Below are 9954 nucleotides of genomic sequence, written 5' to 3' on the forward strand. Positions count from 1 at the left end.
CAAGTTCATGAAAGAGATCTTGAGTCATAAAAAGGATTGGAGAGAAACAGAAAGAGTTCTCCTTACTGAAGAATGCAGTGCAGTCATTCTGAAGAGCTTTCCTGAAAAGCTTAAAGATCCTGGGAGTTTTCTGATACCATGCATATTAGAAGGTAATTGCACCAAGACAGCTTTATGCGATCTTGGGGCAAGCATCAACCTAATACCTGCATCCACTATCAAGAAGCTTGGCTTAACTGAAGAAGTTAAACTAACCCGGATATGTCTCCAACTTGCTAATGGTTCCACTAAATACCCATCAGGCGTGATTGAAGACATGATTGTCAGAGTTGGGCCATTCGCCTTTCCCACTGACTTTGTTGTGCTGGAAATGGAGGAGCACAAGAGTGCTACTCTCATTCTAGGAAGACCCTTCCTAGCAACTGGACGATCACTCATTGACGTCCAACAGGGGGAAATAACCCTGAGAGTCAATGATGATGAGTTCAAGTTGAACGCTGTCAAAGCCATGCAGCATCCAGACACATCAACAGACTACATGAAAGTTGATCTTATTGACTCTTTGGTAGAAGAGATCAACATGGCTGAGAGTCTCGAATCAGAGTTGTAACATATCTTTAAGGATGTTCAGCCTGATTTGGAGGACTCAGAGGATATGAAAGAGCCTCTGAAATTTCTTCTGGAAGAGGAAAAACCTCCTAAACCCGAGCTCAAGCCATTACCACCATCCTTGAAATATGCATTTATGGGAGAAGGTGATACTTTTCCAGTGATCATAAGCGCTGCTTTAAATTCACAGGAAGAGGAAGCACTTATTCAAGTGCTAAAGACACACAAGACAGCTCTTGGGTGGTCCATAGGTGACCTTAAGGGCATAAGCCTAGCTAGATGCATGCACAAAATCCTATTGGAGGATAATGCCAAACCAGTGGTTCAACCACAGAGGCGGCTAAATCCAGCCATGAAAGAAGTAGTTCAGAAAGAGGTCACCAAATTACTGGAGGCTGGGATTATTTATCCTATTTCTGATAGCTCCTGGGTGAGCCCTGTTCAAGTCGTCCCAAAAAAGGGAGGCATGACAGTGATTCATAATGAAAAAAATGAACTGGTTCCTACAAGAACAGTTACAGGGTGGCGCATGTGTATTGACTACAGAAGGCTCAATACAGCCACCAGAAAGGATCATTTTCCTTTACCATTCATAGACCAGATGCTAGAAAGACTAGCATGTCATGATTATTACTGCTTTTTGGATGGCTACTCAGGCTATAACCAGATTGCAGTAGATCCCCAGGATCAAGAGAAAACAGCATTCACATGTCCATCTGGAGTGTTTGCTTATAGAAGGATGCCATTTGGGCTATGTAATGCGCCTGCAACCTTCCAGAGATGCATGCTCTCTATTTTCTCTGATATGGTGGAAAAATTTCTGGAAGTCTTCATGGATGACTTCTCAGTATATGGAGACTCATTCAGCTCCTGTCTTGATCACCTGAAACTTGTTCTGAAAAGATGCCAAGAGACCAACCTAGTTTTAAACTGGGAAAAGTGTCACTTCATGGTGACTGAAGGAATTGTTCTTAGGCATAAAATCTCAAACAAGGGAATAGAGGTGGATCAAGCAAAATAAGAGGTAATTGAAAAATTACCACTACCTGCCAATGTTAAGGCAATCAGAAGCTTTCTGGGGCATGCAGGATTCTATAGGAGGTTTATAAAGAATTTTTCAAAAATCGCAAAACCTCTAAGCAATCTGCTAGCTGCTGACATGCCATTTGTGTTTAACACAGAGTGCCTGCAGGCGTTTGAAACGCTGAAAGCTAAGCTGGTCACAGCACCAGTCATTTCTGCACCAGACTGGACGTTACCATTTGAGCTAATGTGTGATGCTAGTGATCACGCCATTGGTGCAGTATTGGGACAGAGGCATGACAAGCTTCTGCATGTCATTTATTATGCTAGTCGCGTTCTAAATGATGCCCAAAAAAACTACACAACCACAGAAAAAGAATTACTTGCAGTGGTTTACGCCATTGACAAGTTCAGATCATACTTAGTAGGATCAAAAGTGATTGTGTATACTGATCATGTTGCTCTTAAATATCTTCTCACAAAGCAGGATTTAAAACCCAGGCTCATTAGATGGGTGTTGCTTCTGCAAGAGTTTGATATAGAAATAAGAGACAGAAAAGGGACAGAGAACCAAGTGGCTGATCATCTATCACGGATAGAGCCAGTAGAAGGGACGCCCCTCCCCTCTCTTGAGATCTCTGAGACGTTTCCAGATGAGCACTTGTTTGCCATTCAGGAAACACCATGGTTTGCCGATATTGCAAACTATAAAGCTGCAAGGTTCATACCCAAGGAGTACAACAGGATACAGAAGAAAAAATTAATTACTGATGCAAAGTACTACTTGTGGGATGAACCTTATCTCTTTAAGAGATGTGCAGACGGAATTATCCGTAGGTGTGTGCCTAGAGAAGAAGCACAGAGGATCCTGTGGCATTGCCACGGATCTCAATATGGAGGCCATTTCGGAGATGAGCGAACAGCCACCAAGGTTCTCCAATGTGGCTTCTATTGGCCCACACTCTATAAAGATTCCCAAGAGTTTGTACGTAACTGTGACAGTTGCCAAAGAGCTGGCAATCTGCCTCATGGTTATGCCATGCCTCAACAAGGAATCTTGGAGATTGAGTTGTTTGACGTATGGGGAATTGACTTCATGGGAACTTTCCCACCATCATACTCAAACACTTATATTCTGGTGGCAGTTGATTATGTATCAAAATGGGTTGAGGCCATTGCCACACCCACCAATGATACAAAAACGGTGCTGAAGTTCCTTCAGAAACATATCTTTAGCAGGTTTGGTGTCCCTAGAATACTAATCAGTGATGGGGGCACTCACTTCTGCAATAAACAGCTTTACTCTGCCATGGTTCGGTATGGGATTCGCCACAAGGTGGCTACTCCATATCATCCACAAACTAATGGGCAAGCTGAAGTCTCTAACAGAGAATTAAAGAGAATCTTGGAACGGACAGTAAATACCCATAGAAAGGATTGGGCACGGAGCTTGGATGATGCTCTGTGGGCTTACAGAACAGCATTCAAGACCCCTATAGGGACCTCTCCATACCAACTCGTGTATGGTAAGGCATGTCACCTGCCCGTGGAACTGGAACATAAGGCCTACTGGGCAACCAGATTCCTAAACTTTGATGCCAAATTAGCAGGAGAAAAAAGATTGCTCCAGCTAAATGAGCTAGAGGAGTCCAGATTCACAGCTTTCGAAAATGCCAAGCTTTATAAAGAGAAATAAAAAAAGTGGCATGACAGAAAGCTGTCATCTAGAATCTTTGAACCAGGACAGAAGGTTCTGCTGTTCAACTCTAGACTCAGGCTATTCCCCGGGAAATTGAAATCCCGGTGGAGGGGACCATACGTGATTACAAGCGTATCACCATATGGTTATGTAGAGCTTCAAGATATTGACTCTGACAAGAAGTTCATTGTTAATGGACAGAGAATCAAGCACTATCTTGAAGGCAATGTTGAGCAAGAGTGCTCAAGGTTGAAGCTAGATTAAAAGCTCAGCAAGGTCCAGCTAAGGACATTAAAGAAACGCTTGTTGGGAGGCAACCCAACTTTTATTTACTTTCATGTTTTTTTCATGTTTTATTAGGTTCATGATCATGTGGAGTCACAAAATAAATATTAAAAATTGAAAACGGAATCAAAAACAGCAGAAGAAAAATCACACCCTGGAAGAAGCACCTGTCTGGCGTTCAACGCCAGAACAGAGCATGGTTCTGGCGCTGAACGCCCAAAATGGGCAACATCCTGGCGCTGAACGCCCAGAACAAGCATGGTTCTGGTGTTCAACGCCAGAAATGGCTAGTAAATGGGCGTTGAACGCCCAAAATGGGCACCAACCTGGCGCTGAACGCCCAGAGTTGTGTGCAAGGGCATTTTACATGCCTAAATTGGTGCAGGGATGTAAATGCCTTGACACCTCAAGATCTGTGGACCTCACAGGATCATTTCAAGATCTGTGGACCCCACAGGATCCCCACCTTCCCTCCTCATAATCCTAGTTTTTTTTTTCACATCTTCTTCTTCATCTATTCCTTCTTCTTTTGCTCGAGGGCGAGCAACATTCTAAGTTTGGTGTGGTAAAACAATTATGTGAAGGATCTATAGCTCAGTGGTAGAACATGTGGCTGCAAATCAAGAGATCCCTGAGATACCTCAGGGGATGCACTTCCCTCCACATAATTATTGGAAGCAACTGAGGATAGAAATACCAAAAATCACTAGGAATCAAGCCACAAAGGCAAGGAAGAGACATAAAAGAGCTCAAGAACATCATTGGTTCCTCAAGAAGGAAATGCCATCATCACTAAGGTGGACTCGTTCCTTGTTCTTACTTTCTCTGTTTTTTGTTTTCTCTATGTTAAGTGCTTATCTATGTTTGTGTCTTCATTACATGATCATTAGTAGTAATTAGTGTCTATTTTGATTTTATCCCCAATTAAGTTATAGTCTATTTTTCTCATCATCAGCAAACATGAATAAAATAGTAGATCTTTTGAATAAGAGGCAATAAAATTTCGAGTTTTTAATAAGAAAAATTCTAATTAGTAACATGTGGTGGCAATGCTTTCTGTCTTCTGAATGAATGCTTGAACAGTGCATATGTCTTTTGAATTTGTTGTTTAAGACTGTTAAATATGTTGGCTCTTGAAAGAATGATGAACATGAGACATGTTATTGATAATCTAAAAAATAAAAAAAATGATTCTTGAAGCAAGAAAAAGCAGCAAAGAACAATATATATATATATAATAAAATAGGCGAAAAAAAATTAGAAAGAAAAAGAAAAAGCAAGCAGAAAAAGCCAAAAGCTCTTAAAACCAAGAGGCAAGAGCAAAAAGCCAATAACCCTTAAAACCAAAAGGAAAGGGCAAATAAAAAGGATCCCAAGGCTTTGAGCATCAGTGGATAGGAGGGCCTCAAGGAATAAAATCCTGGTCTAAGCGGCTAAACCAAGCTGTCCCTAACCATGTGCTTGTGGCGTGTAGGTGTCAAGTGAGAACTTGAGACTGAGCGGTTAAAGTCAAGGTCCAAAGCAAAAAGAAGAGTGTGCTTAAGAACCCTGGACACCTCTAATTGGGGGCTTTAGCAAAGCTGAGCCACAATCTGAAAAGGTTCACCCAATTATATGTCTGTGGCATTTATGTATCCGGTGGTAATACTGGAAAACAAAGTGCTTAGGGCCACGGCCAAGACTCATAAAATAGCTGTGTTCAAGAATCATCACACTGAAATAGGAGAATCAATAACATTATTTGAATTCTAAGTTCTTATATATGCCAATCACTCTGAGCTTCAATGGATAAAGTGAGATGCCAAAACTGTTCGGAAGCAAAAAGCTGCTAGTCCCGCTCATCTAATTAAAATATGAGCTTCACTCAAAAACTCTGAGATATTATTGCTTCTCAACCCATTAGTCTTCTATTTTATTTGTCTAGTTGCTTGAGGACAAGCAACAATTTAAGTTTGGTGTTGTGATGAGCGGATATTTTATACGCTTTTTGGGGTTAATTTCATATAGTTTTGAGTATGTTCTAGTTAGTTTTTAGTCTATTTTCATTAGTTTTTAGGAAAAATTCATATTTCTGGACTTTACTATGAGTTGTGTGTTTTTCTGTAATTTCAGGTATTTTTCTGGCTGAAATTGAAGGAGCTGAGCAAAAATCTGATTTAGGCTGAAAAAGGACTGCTGATGCTGTTGGATTCTGACCTCCCTGTACTCAAAGTGGATTTTCTGGAGCTAAAGAACTCGAAATGGCATGCTTCCAATTTCTTTGGAAAGTAGACATCCAGGGCTTTCCATCAATATATAATAGTCCATACTTTGCACAAGGATAGACGACGTAAACTGGCGTTCAATGCCAGTTCTCTGCCCAATTCTGGCGTCCAGCGCCAGAAAAGGATCAAAAGCTGGAGTTGAACGCCCAAACTGGCACAAAAACTAGCGTTCAACTCCACAAATGGCCTCTGCACGTGAATTGCTTAAATCTCAGCCCCAGCACACACCAAGTGGGCCCCAGAAGTGGATCTCTGCATCATCCATCATAGTTTACTCATTTTTTGTAAACCTAGGCTACTAGTTTAGTATTTAAACAACTTTTAGAGACTTATTTTGGATCTCATGACATTTTAGATCTGAATTTTGTACTCTTTGACGGCATGAGTCTCTAAACTCCATTGTTGGGGGTGAGGAGCTCTGCTGTGTCTCGATGAATTAATGCAAGTATTTCTGTTTTCTATTCAAACACGCTTGTTCCTATCTAAGATGTTCATTCGCGCTTAACTGTGATGAAGGTGATGATCTGTGACACTCATCACCATTTTCAACCCATGAACGTGTGCCTGACAACCACCTCCGTTCTATATCAGATTGAATGAGTATCTCTTAGATCTCTTAATCAGAATCTTTGTGGTATAAGCTAGAATTGATGGCGGCATTCATGAGAATCCAGAAAGTCTAAACCTTGTCTGTGGTATTCCGAGTAGGATTCAAGGATTGAATGACTGTGACGAGCTTCAAACTCCTGAAAGGCTGGGCGTTAGTGACAAACGCAAAGGAATCAAGGGATCCTATTCCAACCGGATCGAGAACCAACCGGTGATTAGCCGTGCTGTGACAGAGCGCGTGAGCGTAGTTTTCACTGGAAGGATGGAAGGTAGCCATTGACAATGGTGATCCACCAACACACAGCTTGCCATAGGAGGATGTGTGTGCGTGAACAAGAAGACAGAGGAAAGCAGAGATTCAGAAGACAAAGCATCTCCAAAACTCCAACATATTCTCCATTACTGCATAACAAGTAACCTTTAATCCATGCTCTCTTGTTTATTTGCAATTCAACTGATAAACATAATTGACTTCCTGACTAAGATTTACAAGATAACCATAGATTGCTTCAAACCAACAATCTCCGTGGGATTCGACCCTTACTCACGTGAGGTATTACTTGGACGACCCAATGCACTTGCTGGTCAGTGGTACGAGTTGTGAAAAGTGTGATTCACAATTTGTGCACCAAATATCAACGCCATTGTTGAAGTGCGTACCGACCTCAAGGACCACTGAAGTGCTAGAGGAGGTCCACAATGGGATCTGCGGAAACCATCTCGGAGCCAGGTCGCTATCCAGAAAAGTAATCCGAGCTGGATTCCACTGGCCGACCTTGTAGAAAGATGCCACAGAATTTGTGAAAAAACGCCAACCTTGCCAAATGCATGCAAATTTCCACGTGGCTCCCCCCGAGGAGCTCATTAGTATAACTTCTCCATGGCCCTTCGCAAAATGGGGAATGGATTTGTTAGGTCCTTTTCCCCAGGCGCCAGGACAAGTCAAATACTTAATTGTGGGAATAGACTACTTCACAAAGTGGATAGAAGCAGAACCATTGGCCACCATCACCACCCAGAGAAGTCGGAGGTTCCTCTACAAAAATATCATCACAAGGTATGGGATACCTCACTCCATTACCACAGATAATGGAACCCAGTTCACCGATTTCACCTTCAGAAGCCTAGTGGCCAGTATGAAAATCAAACACCAGTTCACCTCGGTGGAACACCCACAAGCAAATGGACAAGCCAATGCAGCCAACAAAGTCATACTGGCAGGGCTAAAGAAAAGACTACAAGATGCAAAAGGAGCCTGGACAGAGGAGCTCCCCCAAGTGTTGTGGGCTTATCGGACGACACCCCAATCTGCAACTGGAGAAACACCCTTCCGACTTGTCTATGGGGTAGAAGCTATGATACCAGTGGAAATCAGTGAGCAAAGCCCAAGAGTGATTCTCCATGATGAAATCGGAAACATACAGGGGCACAAAGAGGAGCTCGAGTTGCTCCCCGAAGTCCGAGAACAATCCCAGATAAGAGAAGTAGCGCTGAAGAAAAGGATGGCTACCAGATACCACAAGAAAGTCATTCGAAGAAGTTTCGCACTAAGCGATCTGGTCTTAATCAGAAACAACATAGGAGTCAACAAATCGGGGGAAGGAAAACTCGCCGCCAATTGGAAAGGACCCTACAAAGTTAATGAGGTCTTAGGAAAAGGTTATTACAAGATGACCGACTTAAACGGCGCCGAGCTACCAAGGTCGTGGCATGCTTGTAACATGAAAAGGTACTATAGCTAAAAGCGAACTCTACTCTCTGATGTACTCTTTTCCCAACTTCATGATTTTTTCCCAAAAATTAAAGGGTTTTTTCTGAAGAAGGGTTTTTAACGAGGCATCAAAGTGGAGGCTAAGGGGGGAATAGATCATTAAACCCTTAGTAGCCGCAAAAGTACCTCCCCAAATAAATAAAGGTCTTTTTTTACAATATCTCTTATAAATTCCTTCTCGTTTACTTTTCTATGAAACGCGCCGACTTAAGCTCGACAAAACGTGAAAATCCCATGAACCGACCCAGATGGTCGTCAGGATAAAACGATGAGGTACAAGTCGGTGTAAAGAGGTTATAAAAATTGATCGTGAGGAACTCGAAAACATTCCGACTCATAAGTCGAAATGAAAAACCGAGTAGAAAAGAAAACGTATCGCAAAAATAACCTAAGTCATAAATACTCAATAAAACAAAGTTGAGTACTAGGAATAACAAAAAAGGGATCGAAAAAACCTAGAAAAAGCTTAAAAAGCTGTCCTAAAGTCCTTAAAACGAAAAGGCTCAGGAAAACAGACAAGCCAAAAGAAAGGTTTTTTAGAAAAGATCAAGGGGACTTCGAAAAAACAAAATCAGAAAAGCATGCACACAAAAAGGTAGCTGAAACCCTTATACCAAAAAGGGTATTTTTGTTAAAATAACCCTTATCCAAAAAAGGGTAATTATAAATATTTTTTGTTTACGGCCACAAAAGGCCAATGTCAACATACCACCACCACAAATATAAAGAGTTAAAAAGAGGGGACCCACAGGCCGGGCCCCCATATAGCCAACAAATAATAAATTTTTAAAGAGCATCACCACTAGGACCGAAGGGAGTAGTCGGATCACCACCAGAGTCGGGAAGAGAAGTCGGAGCGCCATCAGAACCAGGGAGAGAAGTGTCCATAGGAGTCGGAGAAGAGGCGCCGTGAGGTCTTGAGGAACTCGGAACATCCTCTTGAGGAGGAGGGGACTCAATGATTCTCTGCCCCCGAGTCTTCAAATCTGACTCGGTGACGACCTCGGGAGCTGGGGGATAAACTATGGCACCATCAATAACGACCTTGTCAGGATCCAAAGGAGAGAGATCCAGGTCGGGAGCTAGAACTCCGACCTGCTCCTTAAAAATCCTCCAGGCCTCCTCGGCCCCCTCAACAATAGAGTCCTCCAACTCGACATAGGTAGTCCGAGAATTCAACAAATCCCTCCTTACAGCCACAAGGTCCTCAAATAAACTCTGATAACTCTCCTGTGCCTTCTTTCTCAAGCCCTCCTCCATGGTACATTGGGCTTGTAACTTGCTCTCCTTCTCTCAGAGGCCATCCCTCTCCTTCTTCAATTTGGCAACCTCCTTCTTCAACTCCTTCTCATGTTCCTGATATATGAGAAGCCTTCCCTCCAACTCTTCAACCTTAGAGGTTGAACCCAGAGAGCTAAGAGGAGTCTTCTCAAAAATATCAAGGAACTTGGCACAAATCCCCGCCGCCCTGATGCTCTCCTTAGCCAGAATAGTGAGGTGGTTCCGAATAGAAACATCATCCATACCTATACGGGTATGGGAATAGATGAATTTTTGGATAAATGTAGGAGCATCCACCTTAGCCTCAGCTTCAAAAGAAGAGCCAGACTCTAAAGCCTTGCGCTTCTTCTTCTCTGGCTCAGGGAAAGGTCGGGGAGGAGGGGACGGCTGAGAAGAAGCCGAAGAGGAGATAA

Source organism: Arachis hypogaea, chromosome 17 (genome assembly GCF_003086295.3).
Source record: "Arachis hypogaea cultivar Tifrunner chromosome 17, arahy.Tifrunner.gnm2.J5K5, whole genome shotgun sequence".
Taxonomy (NCBI): domain Eukaryota; kingdom Viridiplantae; phylum Streptophyta; class Magnoliopsida; order Fabales; family Fabaceae; genus Arachis; species Arachis hypogaea.